At 35.9% G+C, this 22,851-nt stretch overlaps 1 pseudogene; it reads right to left on the bottom strand.

Moving 5' to 3' along the window:
- Positions 1–2,325: 2,325 nt before the first annotated feature.
- The window catches only part of LOC149174770 (glutamate synthase 1 [NADH], chloroplastic-like), a 30,593-nt pseudogene continuing 10,067 nt past the window's right edge, over positions 2,326–22,851 (bottom strand).

Raw genomic sequence — 22,851 nt, 5'->3', positions numbered from 1 at the left:
ACACTAGTGATGAGTGATGTGAATTAATTGTTAAATTAATTCACTAATTATTAACTCATAAAGCAACTAAAGAATACATCAGTTAACTTAGTGCATGGACAATTCAGTGGAGACAGGTGTTAGAGGTTGAGATTGCTATCAATTGTGACTATAGTTGTGCATGAGATCTTGCACAATCAATGGGATTGAGTAATTCCAATGAGGATTGTGTGGTTCAGCCAAGGAAATATGAGTTTGCTTCAGCCATTCATCATTATGCTCATGCAGGATTGCGCAGTGGAGGCAGGGAAACAGTGGAGGAGATTTGAGGCTTCAGATCTAAGCTAGTTTGTGTGTAACAGGTGGAGATAGTACTGAGTACTTGAGAGGAGTATTGTACTATGTATTTTTACATGTTCTCAATCATTATAATATACAGATAGTGTGGGGTTTTCAGCTGTATGCTTTCCCCAGGTTACATACTGTGTTAATGTGCGCATGCGATTGATGTTTCATTGTTTTTAATGCTGCTAAATTGATGATCAACGTAGAGGAGGTTATGTATTGTGCATGTATTCAGCAATAGTGTATAATCGGGATAATCTCTATGAATAAGTGTTTAATTATTCAAAATTTCTACATCATACATCCTATAACAACACTACCATTAAGAAGAAAGTTGGTGATCAGATGGGATCAATGCTTGTTTGCATCAAAGGTGAAAATAAGAACAATCAATACAGGGTTGGAGAATGGAGAATGCCTCATATATTTTACATTTATAAGATACACACATACTAATAAGATGCACAACATATGATTCCATAAAGAATAAACAAAATTTATACAGAGGAAGGTAATGGAGATATGCCATATAGTATACTCTTAAAAAAAGGTATGTTAGGATCACTTCCAAGCATAGGCACCAACTGCTACGTAAAATTCAACAATGAATGTAACCCTTGAGACATTAGAGTCTACTTGTGACTTTGCATAGTAGTGACAAAGGAGATAGATTTCCTTAGTACAAAAAACCATTGTCACATTGAGATAAGAACAAAATCCCTATATTGACATATTTATGTTATTTGCAATCTTTTGTATAGTTAATTTACATCCAGTAATTCCTATGAACATGAGTGACTATCTATCTCTCCATTTTATGGATAGAAAGGAAAGGCCTTGTATGAGAATTATGTCACTAACTAGCTTTTGTATCCACAACCGAAATCTTTGCTACAAAAAGCAGAGCGTACATTCCCTCTAGTCTTTGTGTGGACTTAGAAGAGCCACTTTTAGCAAGTTGAATTAATGGCTCCACCAAAGGTATCATCTGGTTGAAAAATAAAAAGAAATTAATTCAATTAATACCATCTTCAAAAGAAATTTCAAGATGGGGATATTTCATTTAAAACAAAATATTTAAAGCTATAAAATCATTTATCACTTGAAACTTTTGAACCATTAGAGCCAGACCACAATTATTACCCGTATCAAAATCTTTGAGTTCTGACGTGCTAATTTCAGACTACGAAGGTGTGCTCTTCACAAATGTTCCTTCTCTTTAAGTCTCATAGCAAAGAAAAAAGCAACATCATGTACAAAGCCATTTGTTGATTTTGCAATCTAAGAACCCAAAGACAACAATATTGCAATGCGTGCCTCGACATACCTGTATCTTCTTTCCAAGAAAGTTACTAAAAAAATCAAATAGCATACTAGAAAAGAACAAATCAAAAAATAGAAAAAAAACCAAACCTGCACAATGGTTGTAGGACCAGGAGTTATGTTCATGCACATCTTCAGTCCTTCTTGGATTTGTCATTCAAACGGAGAAGTTATCCATTGTTTAAATAATTTTTCTAAGTTTCTCTTGTCAACTACCTCGATACAAAAAGATTCATTTCTCCTTCTGAACCACTAAACAACTATCACCATGCAAAATCCTAAGAGAAAATTCAAGTGCCATGTCAAGAAAAAGGACTAGGAAACCACATTTGCACTCCTCCAAGGGAATAATTATGGATTTCAAACATCAACATCATAGTCAGCGTACATAGGCAGAAAATGGGATACAATTGCAAATGATGAAAAGTCTATTGGGACTTAAATCTCTCATATAGACCCGTTTTCCATCAAAAAGTCCTTAGACCAGGCAGTTAATGCTTCCAAAAGACCCTCATTGTTAGTATTAATGAATAGCAATGTGAGATATTCAAAGAAGAGCACTTGACCTTTGATTCCTTTCACAATTTCAATAACAAGGCATGTGAGTGGCATGTTTGACATGTTGTTGCCATTTTTCCTAGGATTATGACTTTCTATAACAAGTTTCTTAGGGGGCACTTATGTTTTAAAAGTGAACATTGGGCGCTTATCCTTGTCCTCCACTCTATCTTACAAGTTTTGATCAACTCGTATTCCTTCATCACAAATTTATTTATTTGGGAAATTGTTGGTCTTGCTTCAACAATGGCCCAAACAACTAGTGATTATCCACATCTATAGTCACCAACAACAAAAACACCATCAGTAATTGTTGCAAAATCACTGAAGTTGGATTTAAAATTTGATGTGTTATCGCTTTCTATATCAAGCTTCTCTGCAATACTCTGTCAAACCAAATAAAAAACTAAAATTAGAGTAAGGAGGTAAATGGAGAAATTCTAGAAAATATAGTGTGTATGTCCAATATCTTTTAGACATAGAATATAAATGTTGAAAATATGTCTATTCAATGTTATGGATTGGGAAGGATGCAATTTCAATTAATTACTCAATTTTCCAAAGAAGAAAACATAGTCCAATAATGAATGTTGTCAACTAAATTCATATTGGATCTGAATCGTTACATTGTGCTTATCAATAAAAATTTAAAGGTTTATGTCACCTTAGTCGCAACTTTGATGCTTAGGAAAATATAACTTACTTGTTCTAGTCCAAGAAATCCCATTGCTAAGAAAACAAGTTTTGCTTCTATATTCTCCTTTGTGCCCTCCATATATTTCAATTGGAACTTTCCACTCTCAGCTTTTTCCATTTGACCTTGATCAATTCAACCCCTTTATCATTTCCATTTTCATCATCTATAAACCTTTTTTTCAAAACTTCATATGACTTGGGATCTTTACCAAACTTGGTAATAGCTTAATCGGAAAGCCTTAGGCCACTACCAAAATGTGAACAAAGACCCATAATCATGGAATTGTACTATGATACAACATGCTAGAAAATAATAGATAGCTAATTTTTATTTAGATGAAGATGAATAAAGACAAGCCTAAGGCCAAAGATTCCCAAGAGCACGTGAATTGGGGGGTTGTGGAAGGAGCTCCAAATTCACAACATTTCTACATCCATGTCTTATGGTTTTTGCATACAATCAATTCCAGTGTCTCCTCTAATGGAAACCACCCTTTTCCCTTTTGCAGAAATAAACTTTCCATCTTGCATTTCATTGTCCAACAAACTCTTGGTATTTGAATGAGGGAACTCCATAGAAAAATGTATTCCCATTAATTCACGGCCAGTCATAGGAAGATCCCTGCAATTTATCTATATATATATATATATATATATATATATATATATATATATATATATATATATATATATATATATATATATATATATATATATATATACATATACATATACATATATATACATATACATATACATATACATATATATACATATATATATATATATATATATATACATATATATATACATATATATATATATATATATATATATATATATATATATATATATATATATATATATATATATATATATATATATATATATATATACAGTGTACAACAAGGGCCTGACTCCTATGGGAAAATTCTGAATTAAAATCAAATATAGAAAGTGTACCTTGTTTTTGTTGCACCACATGCCAAAAGAAGAACATCATTTTGAGTGTGAAGCTTCTCCATAGAGAAAAGAGAGTGAACTCCTACATTTTCATTCATAAAAAAAATTAACATCTTCCTCTACCATCAGATCAACACGTCGTCAGATAAAATCAAGTTTGTTTTTCATATTAGGAAATCCATACATCGTCAAACCTCCAATTTGATCAGCACGTTCATAAATAGTGATAGAGTGCCCATGAGATTTATTAAGTTGATCAACAACAACCAAACTAGCTGGCCCACTGCCCACTATAACAAATTTCTTCGACCTACACCCAATGACCCATCCATATCAAGATCTATGTCACCACATCGTAGAAAACAAATATATTATTTTCAAAATAATAAGCATCATAAGAATGACATTAAGACTTATAAAGGAAAGACACATACCCTGTCCTCTTCTCAAGTGGGCATGGAACCATGTAACCTTCTCTGAAAGCTTTATCAATGATGGTACATTGAATACTTTTAATAGATACTGGATTTTCAATTATTCCTAGTACACACAAACCTTCACAAGGGGTAGGGCATACACATCCAGTGAATTATGGAAAATTATTTGTTTCTAGCAGTCGGTCCAATGCTTCTCGACAATGCCCTTGGTGCACTAATTCATTCACTGAGGTATTTTGTTCCCAAAAGGACATCCACTATTATCCTGAATGGATGAAAAAGTTTCACACGTTCATAATACAAACAAGTGTACAATCTATCAAAAAACAAATGTACATGAACAAGGAATCTAATTAAGCAGCTTTGCATTATACAAAAAGGAAACCACTCAAATAGTGAATATAAGTTATAACATATGAAGTTTGAATTGTATGACTACATTATGTTTCAGTTGCTATTTTAATAAATAAATCGGGGAAAATAAATGATGTCTAGATTTTAACTTGATGACAAAAGTGGGTTCCAAAATTCATACACCTAGCAAATTGTGTCTTCAGCAGTGGCCCTTGCTTGTTTTCCTCAACCACTTCTTTCCAATCATTCATCTATGCTGCAACATCTCTATATGCAAGACTCTCACTCTCATACATCAAAAAACCACTTTTGTAGGTCTTTGTGCCACCACTTTCTGTTCACTTAGTTGCAAAATAGATAGAAATATTAGCCCCATGACCAAGCCATCACACTCAACATTTATACAAGTTAACATTTGATGACATTTTCAAATCATTTGAAAGAGTCAAGGATTTTATACGGCGGAGTTAATATTTGATGATGATATACATGCTATACAATTGAAATTAAAATAAACAAAAAATGAGTTGAACTACATGAAAATGTACCTTGTAAGCCTTGTCATTTTTTTATGGTGATTTGAAGAAAGTTTTTCCATCCTCTTCAATTCCTTAAAGGAATATTTCTTCATCTAGTTAACCTCCTCTTCTTCCTTCACAATATTCCTAGCCTTCATTTCTTGGAACATGCTTTTATAGTATTGTGGGAGTACTTTCACAAACTTTGGGAGGAAAGATTCAAAATCAGCAAGGACTTCTCTTGCCAACTAACTGTTAGAGTGATGCTAGTACTGTTGTATCATCATCTTCAGTGTCATGACATCATCTTCCTGTTCAAAATTTTCAAGGTCTAGCAACTCAATATTGCATCTTGAATCAAAGTTTCCATCAACATTAAGAGCATAGGAAATACCTCCACTCATTCCAACTTCAAAATTCCTCCTAGTTTCTCCCAAGATGACCATAGTTCCACCAACCATGAATTCACATCAATTATCTCCTGCTCCTTCAACCACTTCTTTCGCACCTAAATTCCTCACACAAAACCTCTCTGCTACCATGCCATTGAAGTACGCTTCTCCATTTGTTTCCCCATATAGAGAAACATTCCCAATGACAATGTTTTCTTTAGGATCAAAATCGCTTCTTCTAGGAGGGTAAACCACGATCTTGTCTCCTGATAAACCATTACAAACATAATCACTTATGTCCCCTTCTAACTCTAGGGTAACACCTTAACAAAGGAATGCCCCAAGGATCTGACCTGCACTGCCTGTTATTTTACAAGAATCATGTCTGTGGGAAAACCTGTCATATTGTATCTTTTTGTAACTTCATGGCTAGGAATTGTACAAAAATCTCTATTGACATTCCTTATGGGCATCTCCACGTAAGCAGGTTTACCTTTTTCTAGATCTGCCATTGAAATCATGATCATCTCTTGGTCCAAGGCCATATCTAGACCATAATCTTGGGCCTAAACATGATATTGAGCAACTTCTGGGTGAATCTCCATTACAGGTTGAAGTAGAAAAGAAAGATTGATATTTTAAAGCTTCTAATTACTGTCTATAACCTATTTATCCATATCTAGCATATCTGCATGGCTAACCATATCCTTTAAAATTTTGAAACCCATTTCAAACATAAGCTCACAAACCTGTTTGGCAAGTATGAATAAGAAATTAATGACATGTTCGAGTTCTCTTGCAAATTTTTCCCTTAAAATAGGATCCTGAGTAGAAATACCAACCAGACATGTGCTTTTGTGACATTTTCACATCATGATGCAAACTAGACTAATAAGGGGTGATGTACTAAAATCAAACTCTTTTATACCAAGAAGAGAAACTATGACAACATCTCTTCCTATTTTCATTTGACCATCTATTTGTAGAACTGTACGACCATGCAAGTCATTAGCCACCATTCTATGTTGAGTCTCTGCTAGCCCAAGTTCCCATGGCAGCACACCATTTTTTATTCTTGTCTAGTGAGATGCTCGAGTACCACCATCATGTCTTGAAATAAATACATGATTTGCATGGCCCTTTACTACACCACTTTATATCACTCGATATGCAGCTTCAGAGACCAACTTTATGTTGATTGTAGCTACTGGATTAAGATTTTGCAGCAAAATCCATCAAAATAGTCAGATACATCTTTATCACCTTCTAAGACTACAAACCTCATATCTCGAACATGAAACCTTACAACATTCAAAGGCCCCCAACATTTGGTTCAGAGGAAAGCAGATGGTTTTGACCCACTTTTGTTGACGATCCTTTTAGGAGATGTACATTTCATTGTTTAGTCTAACAAACATTGGAAATTGTGTGTGGTTTATGTTAGGCGCCTATACTACTAGTGTAACCCCTTATTGTTATTAGTACAGCCTCCTTATTATATTGTTGTACCCATGTAGTCCCCATATTGTTACTATTGTGCCCCATAGAAGCCCACTATTTTTATTATTGTGCCCTTACATTATTATTGTTATGTCAGCTCTGATTATATTATGACTCCTTAGACTCCTATATATAGAAAGGAGGTCTTGTCATTTGTATCATCGAAGAATTGTTTGTTGAAAAGTGTGCAACAAGAAATGCTTGTTGAGAATGCAACAAGATGATGGAGCTTAGTGGAAAGGAGTCGCCTTCACTAAGTGGGCCCGCAAGCTATTTTTGGCGCAAGTCTATTTTTAGACTATGTCTATTTTTAGACATATGGATCATGTCTATGAGTTGCAGGATGTTGTTTATGGATGATTGGTAATGTTGGGAAAAATAGATGGACTTCTATTTTTAGATCACAGCGGAGTGACTGTCAGTCTAAATATAGAACAGTCGAATATTATTATCCCTTAATAATATTTGAACTATAAACATTATATTATTCTCTTGGAGCACTTCAGGATGAGCTACGGATGTGGCACATGCAGATTCCAGAAGGAAATACGTGGTTACCTATGGGATGACTGATCTTTACATGCAGGACTTCAGTTAGAACTTAAGTGAGTTGAGTTTAGTGGACTGGAGGTGGAGTTAATGGAGTTGTGTTCAATTTGACTTGGTTAAGCTGGTTGTATTTAGTCTAACTGATCAATAGACTAAGTGATGAGTTGGGTGAATTAGTTATTAATTAATTCATAAATTATTAACTCATAATGCAACTGAAGAATACATCAGTTAACTCAGTGCATGGACAATTCAGTGAAGACAGGTGGTAGAGATAAGTGAAAGGGTGAGTTGTAGCTATCAGTTGTGCATGAGATTTGCACAAGATTGAGTATGCCCATGAGAATTGCCCAGTAAATAGCCTGTGCCCACGTGATTCCCAGTGTGAGTGACTTTTACAAGGTAAATAAGAACTTGGAACGAGTTTGAATTCATTCATTCTCAACAGGTATTGTGCAGTGGAGGCAGGCAAGCAGCGGAGGAGATTTGGAGATCAAATCTGAGCTGTATTGTGTGTAACAGGTGGAGATAGTACTGAGTACTTGTGAGGAGTATTGTACTATGTTTGTTACATGTTCTCAATCAATATAATATACAGATAGTTGGGGTTTTTAGCGAGATGCTTTCCCCGGGAAAATACTGTGTTGATATGTGTGATTGATGCTTCTATGTGCGCATGTTATTGTTTCTGCATCTGTAAATTGATGATCAACGTAGAGGAGGTTATGTACTATGCATGTTTTCTACAATAGTGTATAATCGGGATAATCTCTGTTGAATAAGTGTTTATTATTCAAAATTTCTACATGGTATCGGAGCTGGTTGATTTGTAGAAAAATTTCTACAGGATATCAAAGCGAGGATTGATCATCGGATCTATTATTCAGAAAGCGTTTACATTTTATTTCTTCAGGCAGAGTCTATAATCAGGCCAGGTAGCCTCTGGATTCATCCTTCTTTTGGAAGGTGAGATATCCGGTGAATGCCCATACAGTCGATCTCTGTACAAGAAATACTTTGTTCTCACGAATTTTAGATCAGAAGCGGTTGAGTTTTGAGCTGGTGGAATGGCGCTCAAGGATAAACTCAGAAACATTAAGTGTGAGAATGGAGACAGTATGCCCCAGTATCTCACGAAGTTCACCCAATGCTGGGATGAGCTGGGAAGTGTGGGGGTAATTGTTGAGGATGAGGATATGGTGATTCTAGCACTCCTTGGCCTTCCTAAGAGTTGGCATAGCTACTAGGACTCGGTGAATGGAAGGGAGAAATTGCCAGGATGGGAGAGACTTTGGTCGGATCTTGTGCAAGAGGAGATTAGATGACGCACTAGAGATAGTTCTTCATCTATGCATGATGAGGAGAACTATGCCGTAGCGAGTAAGGAAAAGAAGGGGAAGGGGAAGGTTTCTCTTTCCGAATCCAGTTCTTCCAATGATGGGAAGAAGGTTGACAAGTCGAAGGTGAGATTCTTTCGTTGTCATGAGTTGGGCCATTATGCTACTAATTTCCCAAAGAATAAGTCCAAGAAGGGATCTGAGGAAGGATCTGAAGGTGAGGCAACCTCACTTGCTTCACAGTTTGAGTTGGACTTCACACTCTTCGCATGCATGGTTTCATCCATGGTGGGAAGTGGTTGGTTTCTTGACAGTGGAGCTTCTTTCCACATGACCGGTGACAAAAGTTTGTTCAGTACTTTGGAGGAGAAAGATCTCCAGATACTCATAAGGATGGGTAATGATGAGAAGTATAGTGTCTCAGGTGCAGGCATGGTTATTTTTCAGAGGGAGCATGGAGCTCGCCTTACCTTGACCGATGTCAAGTATGTACTAGGACTGAAGAGAAACTTGGTGTCGATTGCGATGCTGGAAGACAGAGGCTATGGCGTAGTCTTCAGTAAGGGAAAGGTTTTCCTTAGACACATCATCACTAGACAGGTGAAGCAGATTGGTTCACGGGTCAAGAACCTGTATGCTCTTGAGGTTCAAGATGCATGCAAAGCCTTGAGCAACAAGGCAACTGATGGAGACTTGGTGGTTGAGAGGGAGCGTATATTACCTCTCAACATGCAGAGCCAGAAGAAGTCTCAGACGATTGTGGAGGAGCCATGATTGGTGCAATAGCTTCAGGAGGTTGTGGAGCAGCCACAACAAGGGAAGCTGAGAGGAGATCGAGTAGAGACATCTACTCATGCAGAGACCTCCAGTAGGGGGAAACTTCGAGCCAGGTGGGCTGAGGGATCACATGCAGCCATACCTCCAGGTAGGAGGTGGGGTGATGTGGATTGATCGTCCCAAGGAGGAGGGGCAGGATCCTTGAGGTACCCAACCTCTTGGATGAGACCTTGCTACGAGATCCCTAATGTGGAGTAGCAGGAACTGACTGATTGGGTAGAGACAGATGCGGATGGAGCGGCAGAGAGAGCAACAGTGTAGGGAATCCCAGGATAGTGCATAGCATGCAGGCTACAACAATGTGAGAGGCACAAGTGTTTTGCACAGTGCTAGGTGGCACAGAGAGGTGTGCAATGGTGCGAGATGCATGGAGATGTTGCAGTAGCACAGATGTCAGAGAGGGAGCACTTGTCAGCAGTAGGTAGAGCTTCAGCATCAGAGGGTGTTTCTAGCCCAACAGGGAGGTCAGTTGGGAGGTGCAGTGCGGATGCAATGCTGGGAGATAGAACCAGTAGCAGCATGGATGTAGTCAGAGATCAAAGTAATAGAGGCTAGAGCAGTCAGATACTGAAGAGCACAGAGATGCAGATTTTTCAGTCGACAGAGGCAATAGCAGTCAGAGACTTTGATGACAGAGCAAGTGGATCGGCCAGATGTGTTGCATGTAGAACATTCCAGAGTTACAGGATTGGGTTTGAGAGGAAGCCTTTCTTGTTGAGAGGGAGTGTTGAAAAGTGTGCAACAAGAAATGCTTGTTGAGAATGCAACAAGATGATGGAGCTTAGTGGAAAGGATTCGCCTTCACTAAGTGGGCCCGCAAGCTATTTTTGGTGCAAGTCTATTTTTAGACATATGGATCATGTCTATGAGTTGCAGGATGTTGTTTATGGATGACTGGTCATGTTGGGAAAAATAGATGGACTTCTATTTTTAGATCACAACGGACTGACTGTCAGTCTAAATATAGAACAGTCGAATATTATTAGCCCTTAATAATATTTGGACTATAAACATTATCTTATTCTCTTGGAGCACTTCAGGATGAGCTACGGATGTGGCACATGCAGATCCTAGAAGGAAATACGTGGTTACCTATGGGATGACTGATCTTTACATGCAGGACTTCAGTTAGAACTCAAGTGAGTTGAGTTTAGTGGACTGGAGGTGGAGTTAATGGAGTTGTGTTCAGTTTGACTTGGTTAAATTGGTTGTATTTAGTCTAACTGATCAATAGACTAAGTGATGAGTTGGGTGAATTAGTTATTAATTAATTCATAAATTATTAACTCATAATGCAACTGAAGAATACATCAGTTAACTCAGTGCATGGACAGTTCAGTGAAGACAGGTGGTAGAGATAAGTGAAAGGGTGAGTTGTAGCTGTCAGTTGTGCATGAGATTTGCACAAGATTGAGTATGCCCATGAGAATTGCCTAGTAGATAGCCTGTGCTCACGTGATTCCCAGTGTGAGTGACTTTTCCAAGGTAAATAAGAACTTGGAACGAGTTTGAATTCATTCATTCTCAGCAGGTATTGTGCAGTGGAGGCAGGCAAGCAGCGGAGGAGATTTGGAGATCAGATCTGAGATGTATTGTGTGTAACAGGTGGAGATCAGATCTGAGATGTATTGTGTATAATCGGGATAATCTCTGTTGAATAAGTGTTTATTATTCAAAATTTCTACATTGTTCATTTTTGTAATGTAAAGGAGGTTTCCCACTCTAAGACACTGATTTCTAAGGCATTGATCTTGCTTTTCTATATTTTTGTGAGCTGGTTTCATAACATTTGGTATCAGAGCTTTGGATTCTAGGGTTTTGCTGCTCCAAATAGGTCATCATGGCATTCTCGCTATAAAAAAAATTTCTACGACGTTTCAAAATAAAAAAAAAAAAACCCATTTGAGACGAAATCGCACTGAACGTTGGGTCTGAATTTCAGATCATTTTGCGCTATATTTTCGGAGATATGATCTGAGGAAGTTGGCCTTTTTCTAGAATCCCGAATTACATTCCAAACAGGTGACCTGGGGAAAATAGTCATAACATTTGTTTTGAGCATCAAATTGAAATTTCATAAGAAGTTACAGAAAGAGGATGGACTTTAGTTTCCTGTATATATTTTTCAGATCCTAAGGTCGAAACAGTGACACCTGGCACTTCCTACAAGTTCGCTCTACTGAACTAGTTTATAATCAGGTCACCGTGGGAGATTTGGCATAACTCTTTCTTGGAGAATCCAATTTGGATCAGAATGGTGGCATTGGAAATAGGAAACAGAGGGCTACTGTAGGTCGCAATTTCAGAACTGGAAGAACCAAAATTACAGAGTTATAGTCGTTTCAAGATCGAGCTCCTAAAATCAAGAAAAGTCGATATGAGGAAGTTTGATGGCAAGGATCCGGTAAATTTGATACTCTAGATGGAGCAATATTTTGATCTACATGGTGTACCACTGTTACAAAAGGTATGTATTGCATCTTCATATTTAGAATCAGATCAATTTTTATGGTATAAAGGGCTTTGTTCTTGTAAAAAACTTGTTACGTGGTCAATTTTCACGGAGGAAATGATAGCACATTATGAGGATACAAAGAGCAACACCTTCTTTAGAGCAACACCACAACAATTGGAAAGAGTAAAAGAGCTTTGTTACATAGTGGAAAGTAAAATTATGGCAACAATGAAGTCTACCCCTCACAACTATAATAATGGAAGTGTTTTTTCTCCTAGCCTTCCACAACCTACAAGGGTTACACCACAACAATTGGAAGAGAAAAGAGAAAAAGGGCTTTGTTACAATTATGATAGCAAATGCACTAAAGGTCATAAGTGTGCTGAGAAGAAATTATTTTACATAGATTATGAAGAGGAGGAAGAAAAGGATCAAGAAACATCAAAAGAAGAGTATATACACCAGGAACCAACCCCAGAGAAAGAAGAAATGAATCCGACCATATCTTGTAAAGCATTGGCAAGAATTACCACTCCTCAAACTCTCAGGATAGAAGGACATATCAAGAAGAAAATGGTTCAAGAAGTGAAATATCACATCAAGAAAGAAGAAATGAATCCAACCATATCTTGTAATGCATTAGCTAGAATTACCACTCCTCAAATTATCAAGATAGAAGGACATATCAAGAAGAAAAATGTTCAAGAAGTGAAAGATCACATCGAGCATCAAGAAATGAATCCGGCCATATCTTGTAAAGCATTGGAAGAAATTACCACTCCTCAAACTCTCAAGATAGAAGGACATATCAAGAAGAAAAAGGTTCAAGCAGTGAAAGATCACATCGAGCATCAACAACAAGTTCTCCAACTTTTAAAGGATAACGCTACTTTCGAGCAAAATTGAATGAAACAACAGGTAGATCAACATTGTAGTGAAAAATGTTTTGATGTAGGTGATTGGGTATTTTTACTGCTACATCTCAAGCAAGCTATTTATGAGAAGGAAATGTTGGAAATACTACATGCAGTTAAGAAATGGCGACCTTACCGAATGGGAAGACACTTCAAGGTCAAAATGGATCATGATAGTCTTAAATACTTTTTAGAACAAATATTATCTATATAAGAACAGAAAAAATGGGTCACAAATATATTGGGTTATGAGTTTGACATCATCTATAGAAAAGGGAAGCAAAATTTTGTTGCAGATGCACTCTCAAGAAAGGATGAGGATGTGGAAGCATTGTTTTGTGTTATTTCTACTATCCAACCAGATTGGATAAATGAAGCAAGGGATGAATGGAAGAAGGACGAAGAAGTGTGGCCACTCATTCAAAGGTTGCAAAAGATCCCAATTCAAACAATATTGCCAAAACTTGAAGAGGAAGGAAAAATCATATTAGAACCTGGAGCAGTCACAGAAAAAAGAACCAGACAGCTATGAAATCAATCAATTTCAGAGTATCTCATCAAGTGGAAGAACTTACCCACTGAATATTCCACATGGGAGGACAATAATATTCTACAAAAGCATCAATAACTACTCAAGCGTTGAGGACAACACTTTTTGAAGGAGAGGGGCATGTTAGGCCCCTATACTACTAATGTAACCCCTTATTGTTATTAGTACATCCTCCTTATTATATTGTTGTACCCATGTAGTCCCCATATTGTTACTATTGTGCCCCATAGAAGCCCACTATTTTTATTATTGTGCCCTTACATTATTATTGTTATCTTGGCTTTGATTATATTATGACTCCTTAGACTCCTATATATAGAAAGGAGGTCTTGTCATTTGTATCATCGAAGAATTGTTCATTTATGTAATGTAAAGGAGGTTGCCCCCTTGAAGAGGCTGAATTCTAAGGCGTTGATCTTTCTTTTCTATCTTTTTGTGAGCTAGTTTCATAACATTTGGTATCAGAGCTTTGGATTCTAGGGTTTTGCTACTCCAAATAGGTCATCGTGGAATTTTCGCTATAACTTTTTTTCTGCGACGTTTCAGAAGCGAAACAAAAAAACCCATTTGAGAACAAATCCACTCCAATTGATAGAACAAATCCATTCTATCTCTTTTGAGCTGGTTTCATAACAGTTTAAGAAAAAAGGATTGGGAAAAAAAGATAATACTCAAAGAAGACTCCAAATTCCAGACATCCAGAACACGCACATCAAATTATAGTCTACAGTTTAGATGAAATTTGTGCCTGTGCATTTCATGTCAGAAAAAAAAATGGCTCTACTAGTATTTAAGCATAAATTATGAAATGAATTTTGCACAGATTAGTTGATAGAACTACATATAAATTTCAGGAATAAATCCTTTTAATCTTCAACTAGAATGCCCAACCCATCTCCTTCTAAGATATCCCAAGGCATGCTAGATTATTAGACCACTATAAGTACTGAATAAAAATAAAATAGCGCATAATAGAACAATGTGTACATAAAGTAAAACAAAAAATCTTCCTTTAAGTCATTACTCTATAATTTCCTCAAAATCATAAATAAGTTGTGCTAGATCTTCAATGGAATAAATATCATGATGTGGAGGGCTAATAACCCCCACATCGGTAGTTGAATTTCTTGTAACAACCATATCACCAATGACTTTATGGCCATGAATTTCACCACAGTCACCAAGCTTTGCACCCTGTAGAGGAACATTTAAAATAAATGTTAATAGAAAATATCCAGTCTAATGTAGGAAGGAGCATTCACATGCATGACTGAAAGTATACCATGCATAAAACATAATAAGCCTAATAACATGTCTTGGCAATAAGTGCAAATCGTGGTGTTATCTTAGAATATGTGCTCTCCCAAACTGCCACCTGCATCATCTATGAAGTTCATTCATGTCTAAAGAAAATAAAAATGAGAAGTTGGTCAAATGGCCAATGGAGCAGCATCCATCATAGATGGGATTCTCAAACTTCTGGGCACATATACACATGAATGCACATATTTTCTAGTCATCTTGTAGACCTTGAAACTTGATAAAAGTCGACAGAATTTCAGAAAGATCAAGCACACAATAGAGAAGTAACATAATATCTTTGATGTGCCAAGTGACACTGAATGAAGGCAACTTTAATTAAAATTTTGAACCACAGGAGGCAGAGGAAAATAAGTTTGAAAAACATTTAATAAAATTTGGCTACAGTTAATAAAGAAATTGATGTTTTTTAGTATTTCATCGTTTTTGTAACCATGAAAAGTGTCTTTGAGATTACAAAAGTAGTGTCTATGTCATGACAAAATCAATGTGTCTGTTTTCCAGTAAAAGAGATAGAAATGAAGTTATGTGAAATGCTAGAAAAGGAAAGTTCATTTATGCGAGAAACCAACAAAATGATCAAGATGAGTGATTCATTTTCATCCTCATAAACATACAACTGGTTTATAAGGAAATATAAATACTCTTCTTCTTGTTAAAAAAGGCCTGCGAATTTTTTACAAAAAATATATCAAAATGGGAAGTTTTTCCACTTGCAGCGAACTCTAGGCAATATAGAATTCAAGAAGAATGCAGAAGAGTACACCATAATTCCATAACTAAATACCTTGGAAATATTTTTAGAGATTAATTTTACACATACTCCTTGAGGATACATGAGTTCACTAAATTTTTCTATCATATTCCTCTCGATCACCATGGTCATCGAGAAGACAACTGCCCATTTCTCACTTGACCCAAACCAAGCCTTGCATAAAACTATATACCCATCTCCCATCTTTGTAACCAAAATTCCCCCTACAATGTACCCTATCTTCAAACCAATGACACCGAAACCATAAGATTCTTTTTTCTACTTAAACATAATTTGTCTCCTAATTAAATACAAATGCACGCAGTCCATCCCCAAAGAAATACCAATGGTTTTCATTTTCACAACAACTCTATGTTTAGAGGGTGGCATAGAGTTTATGGCCATACCAATTGTTAGAAATTCCTTCCAGCCCAAAAAGCACAGTCCAATTGATAGAACAAATCAACTTCACAGAACTCACTATTAAAGACAATGATCTGATGCCTACAAGACAACCTCTAAAACTCAACAATTAGCAAGTTCTATTGGAATTACACTTGATCATAGCACTAGTTAAAAATGCATTGGAAACAAAGCCAGTTCCTTTGATATCCACAACATAATCTCTCATCGTCCTTCTAGCTACTAAAGAGCTAGAGGAACCATCCATACTTAACCAACCAGTTAGTGCAATATTGATTAATGTTTCTATGAACCTTGGCAATATTAAAGAAGTTGTGTTGTATTTGTTCTTTAATTAAGGAAGCAGTCTCATATTCTTCTACTAATAACATTGACTACCCTTTTCCACTCTAGGAAATGAAGTTAAAAAAGATATCCAAACCCAATACCCTCACTTCTCTATCTACTTGACCTGAGACATATGATCAGCAACATTATCCAGTCATCATCACCTGCTCCTCTAATTGGAATGAAGATATAAGTTACTCTTTCCAAATGAATTATGGATCAATATCAAATATTTCAAAAACTGCAAGGGAATCGACCTCTTAGTCACCTTTGTCAATCTCCCATTCTACACATGAGACAAGCCCTGGTTGCACCCATGGCATTCTTTTCCCAGGAAACACAAACATGGAAGTAGGCACATGATGTCAAACAATCATTCAGAGTTCCAAATATTTGATGAGAAAGCATGATTGTGGTCTCTTCCTCTGTCCAAGACATAATGCATCCACATACCCCTCCACATCTACATATCTCTGGAGTCTGCAGTGATTGCTACAGAATTTAAAGGAAGGAATTGGAATGAGATGGACTTCATAGCATGGGCATGGTAGATATATTTCATGAATTCCTTCATGGAAGGATGGGACATGTTGTTATATCATAAAAACATCAGGAGAATAATGTGTGCTCAATATAAACCCACTTATGCCTTCAGTTTGGGATCTCTTTTGGTGGCTGGAACATCTCTCTCACTGATCTCTGAATCAAGCCTTCCTCATAACAGGCTTGTAATAAATTTCCCACACAAGCGAATCCCGCTTCAGAAAACCCAGTGGTTCCCCTTACAACTTCACTAAAGCTAGTCATTGTATCCATCCAAATATGTTTATGATAACCAACATAATCATGCATCAACTTCTTTCACTGTTAAATACCATCATTTCAAAAAACACTAGAGTGTGAAATTTTCCGAACCTCTGAGAATAAAAAATCATTCATCGATCAATCCATTTTTTTTTCCTCCTTGCAAATGCTAATTTGTTCCCTTAATGTTTAATTCTGCCTGTTAGTAAAGGAAATTACTTAAAATATCAAGGAAAATTTTATCTACTTTTTCAGTAGGAAAAGAAAGGCCTTACATACCAAAAATTGGTAAAATTAACAAACCATGAAAGGTGGAGAAAATGACTCCTTGCAAATTCTAACTATTGCCCTTAATGTTTAATTCTACCTATTAGTAAAATAAATTACTTAAAAGCTTAGGGAAAATTTTATCTGCTTTTTCAGTAGGAAAAGAAAGGCCTTACATACCAACTATTGGTAAAATGAACAAACCATGAAAGGTGGAGAAAATGAGGAAGGTAAAATTATCAATGTTCCAATTATGAGGAAGGTGAAATGTTCCAATGTCTTATAAATTATGTTTTGGTCCTTCTATGATTGTTCAACATTCTTATATCTATTTTTCCAATCCTCTATTTCCCTACAGTATGCTTCTTAGAAAGTAGTATAGTTTAAAGTCAGGAACTCATAACTTTGCAAAAACTACAATTTTAATGCCCACTAATTTTCTCACTCTTAACTTGTTCTTGCAAGATACGTGTAAGTCCACATACCACTAGAACAAATCATATTCTCACCATATGCAGTGATCAAATCTTTTCTACCTAAGAAATTCGTCCAAACCATAGACACTCCCTTTTACAATTTAACCAAAAATATTTTTACAACTTGAAAGTTGAGACAATAGAAAAGATATTTTTGGATATGCCTGAACTTTTGTCCTCCACATAACATCTTTTTTTGTCATTTATATAGTTTCTACTACTTTCCAGAACTATGTTATTTTCCCCATGACATGGGTAACACTTTGAAGTAAATGCATTTTTGGTTCATAAACATTATAGTTTGAGAAAATGCCAAAGCAATGACTCCTAATCATAAGTGCAGAGCTAAAACTAAATAGAGAAACATGGATGAAAGTAGTCCATGATGAGCCTTTCCACCTTACTCCAGAAAAGCCAACCCTGGGATAGAGGTGTTGTGTTCTCCTAAGACCAGGCATCTACACTTGTTCGTCCATTAAAACCCCTTTCATTTCAGTTTTTGGGCATGAAAAGGGCAACAGAGAAGCATTTCATCCAATTCTGGGCATCATTTGAAATAATTTCCTATGGCAACAACCTCAAATAAGTCTACCTATGGAGTAAAGGATGCAGATCATCTAGCACTGAAGCCCTCTTGGACATATTTTTCCTTGGACAGTCTTCACTTCATAATTTATACCCTTGAAAACTCGTTTTATAGCATACATGGAGAGTATTTTAACAGTGTCTAACAAATGAACACAAAGTAGGTTAAAGACACTTAGGGTTACATCGAAAGCAAACACTACGAGACTTAAAAATGCATAATAAATGGTTGACTATAATTAAAGGAGCTAAAAAGTAGACTCTATTCCAAAAGAAGTAAATTGGAATCTACATATAAGCTAATCATGAACTTTTGTAATTCTAAAACCAAACAAAGAAATATGGATGAAAGTAGTCCATGCTGAGCCTTTTCAACTTACCGATCAATAAGTCATTCATTATTATTTGTAAAAGCAAGCCTACTCAAGACAAGAAAGCCTGTGATAATTGGATTTATAAAAGAAATCCTACTCCAGACAAGCCAAGCCTGGGATAGAGTTGTTGTGTTCTTCTAAGACCAGGCATCTACACTTGTTTGTCCATTAAAACCCCTTTCATTTCAATTTTGGGCATGAAAAGGGCAGCATAGAAGCATTTCATCCAATTATGGGAATCATTTGAAATAATTTCCCATGGCAGCAACCTCAAATCAGTCTACCTATGCAGTAAAGGATGTAGATCAGCTAGCACTGAAGCTCTCTTGGACATATTTTGCCTTGGACAATCTTCACTTCATAATTTATACCCTTGAAAAATCATTTTATAGCATACTTGGAGAGTATTTTAATAGTGTCTAGCAAATGAACACAAAGTAGGTTAATGGCACTAGGAGTTACATCGAAAGCAAACACCATGGGAATTAAAAATGGTTGACTATCATTAAAGGAGGTAAATAGTAGACTCTATTCCAAAAGAAGTAAATTGGAATCTACATATAAGGTAATCATGAATTTTGCAATTCTAAAAATGAATAGAGAAATATGGATGAAAGTAGTCCATGTTCAGCCTCTCCACCTTACCAATAAATAAGTCATTCATTGTTATCTATAAAGGAAAGCCTACTCCATACAAGCAAGGCTGTGATATTTGGATTTATAAAATCAAGAATACTCCAGAAAAGCCAAGCCTGGTATAGAGGTTTTGTGTTCTCCTAAGGTCATGCATCTACACTTGTTTGTCCATTAAAACCCCTTTCATTTCAATTTTGGGCATGAAAAGGGCAGCAGAGAAGCATTTCATCCAATTTTGGACATCATTTTAAATAATTTCCTGTCACATCAACCTCAAATCATTCTACCTAAGCAGTAAAGGATGCATATCAGTCAATACTGAATCCCTCTTGGATATATTCTTCCTTGGACAGTCTTCACTTCATAATTTATACCCTTGAAAACTCATTTTCTAGCTTACTTGCAGAGTATTTTATAGTGTCTAACCAATGAACACAAAACAGGTTAATGGCACTAAGAGTTACATTGAAAGAAAACACTATGGGACTTAAAAATGCATAATAAATAGTTAACTATAATTAAATGACGTAAATAGTAGACTCTATTCCAAAAGAAGTAAATTGGAATCTTAATACAAGGTAATCATGAACTTTTGCAATTCTAAAACTAAACAGAGATATATGGATGAAATTAGTCCATGTTGAGCCTTTCCACCTTACCGATCAATAATTCATTCATTGTTATTTATAAAAGCAAGCCTACTCCAGACAAGCCAAGCCTAGGATAGAGGTGTTATGTTCTCCTAAGGCCAGGCATCTACACTTATTTGTCCATTAAAACCCCTTTCATTTCAATTTTGGGCATGAAAAGGGAAGTAGAGAAGCATTTCACCCAATTTTGGGCATCATTTGAAATAATTTCATGTGGCTCAGTCTACCTATGTGGTAAAGGATGCAAATCAACCAACATTGAAGCCCTCTTGGACATACTCTGTCTTGGATAGTCTTCACTTCATAATTTATATCCTTGAAAACTCATTTTATAGCATACTTGGAGAGTATTTTAACAATTTCTAACAAATGAACACAAAGTAGGTTAATGGCACTAAGAGTTACATCGAAAGAAAACACTATGGGACTTAAAAATTCATAATAAATGGTTGACTATAATTAAAGGAGGTAAATAGTAGACTCTATTCCAAAAGAAGTAAATTGGAATCTGCATATAAGGTAATCATGAAATTTTGCAATTCTAAAACTGAACAGAGATATATGGATGAAAGTAGTCCATGCTAAGCCTTTCCACCTTATTGATTAGTAAGTCATTTTATTTTTTTATAAAAGAAATCCTACGACAGACAATCCAAGCCTGGGATAGAGGTGTTGTGTTCTCCTAAGGCTAGGCATCTACACTTATTTGTCCATTAAAACCCCTTTCATTTTAGTTTTGGGCATGGAAAGGGAAGCAGAGAAGCATTTCATCCAATTTTGGGCATCATTTGAAATAATTTCATGTGGCAACAACCTCAAATCAGTCGACCTATGGAGTAAAGGACACAGATCATCCAACATTGAATCCCTCTTGGACATATTCTGCCTTGGATAGTCTTCAATTCATAATTTATACCCTTGAAAACTCATTTTATAGCGTACTTGGAAAGTATTTTAACTGTGTCTAACAAATGAACACAAAGTAGGATAATGGCACTAAGATTTACATCGAAAGCAAACACTATGGGACTTAAAAATGCATAATAAATGGTTGGCTATAATTAAAGGAGGTAAATAGTAGACTCTATTCCAAAAGAAGTAAATTAGAATATACATATAAGGTAATCATGAACTTTTGCAATTCTAATATAAGATAATATAATGTTACTAATGTCCAACAAATGACCACAAAAATAGGGCAATGGGAATGAAGAGTACAACCAACATGAATATAATGTGGGAGTGCTAGTGCAACTCCTAGAAAGTGCCAAAAATAATATAAAGCAACAAACCAACATAAGTATAACATAAGAACATATGTATAGTAGACAAAATACATGTGGGAACCAAGCAAGAGATCAACCTTCAGATATCTATATGAATTTTGAAATGTTGCAACCTTTACACCTAAACTTATTTTTGTTGAAAAGGAGATCATGTGCAACATGATATTTGTACAAGTCTCAACCTAAACAGAGATTCCTAAGATCAAATGACCAAATTGATTTTCTAGTATTTTCCCACTCTACTACTTAGAATCAATGGCAATGGATTGTTCCGGGATAACCTAAATATGTTCCTCAAATTCATACTAAAGCCTCTAATGATTTCTGAATTATCTATAGACTCTGGCTGGAAAACCCTAATTGGAAAAATGGTGGCATTGTAACCTACTTGAGTACATTATATGATGATATGATAAGAACAAGGTCTTTAAGAACAAACATTTTCTAAATACACAATCATGAACACTCCTTGCAAGTGATACATACCAATTGTACAAACTCATTCCCATGGAAACTTACACCACTAACCATTACTTTATCTATTGTGCTATCATTGATAGACCAAGAACAACAGTCTTCCAGTCAAGGATTTTGAAGCAATGAAACCAGAGTTGTCAAAGGTAGCCATGAATAACTTCAAATCCGAAATGTGAAAAAAATCTTACAATACCCTAGTCTAGAGCTAAGTGGCGTTGAAGGAGAAACATATAGGGCATAAATTAACTCCCAATAAATGTCATCCTTAATGGCCACATTAATCTCATTTCTGTTTAAAGGAGATCAGTGTGGTGTACATAGTGCAAAATTACAAGGATATATGTAATCTACAAAGGCACTCATTTTGCAAAGAACCAAAACTTATTATGCTCAACACACCCACCAAATAATTTGTAAATTCAATAAACTATTAGACACGTATGTTTTTGAACAGTTGCCTCCCACGAAATTGTTCGTATGTGAATAAGATATAAATTGTATCTAGAGAAAAGAAGCAACAACACCAAAGTTTGTGTGAACACAACAAAAAATTGACAGTTCAACTCATTATGAATTCAAGCATGATTTTGTCAGCCTCCTCCATGTATGCCAACTTTTTTTCTTGAACCAAATGCCCATATTTTAAAACAATATAGCGTCATAGGTATCACCAAAACAGCCAAGAATTTCATCTTAGATGGGATGCCCAAAACATGAAGTTTGAAACACTGCTTATTTAAAAATTCATGGGGGGAACTTTGGCAT

The sequence above is a fragment of the Pinus tabuliformis genome, chromosome 4_1, assembly GCF_031772625.1.
Source record: "Pinus tabuliformis cultivar Carrire ecotype Pingquan chromosome 4_1, CPIR1, whole genome shotgun sequence".
In the NCBI taxonomy this organism is placed as follows: Eukaryota; Viridiplantae; Streptophyta; class Pinopsida; order Pinales; family Pinaceae; genus Pinus; species Pinus tabuliformis.
The sequence above is the reverse complement of the archived record's forward strand: the minus strand, read 5'-3'. Positions and strand labels throughout refer to the sequence as shown.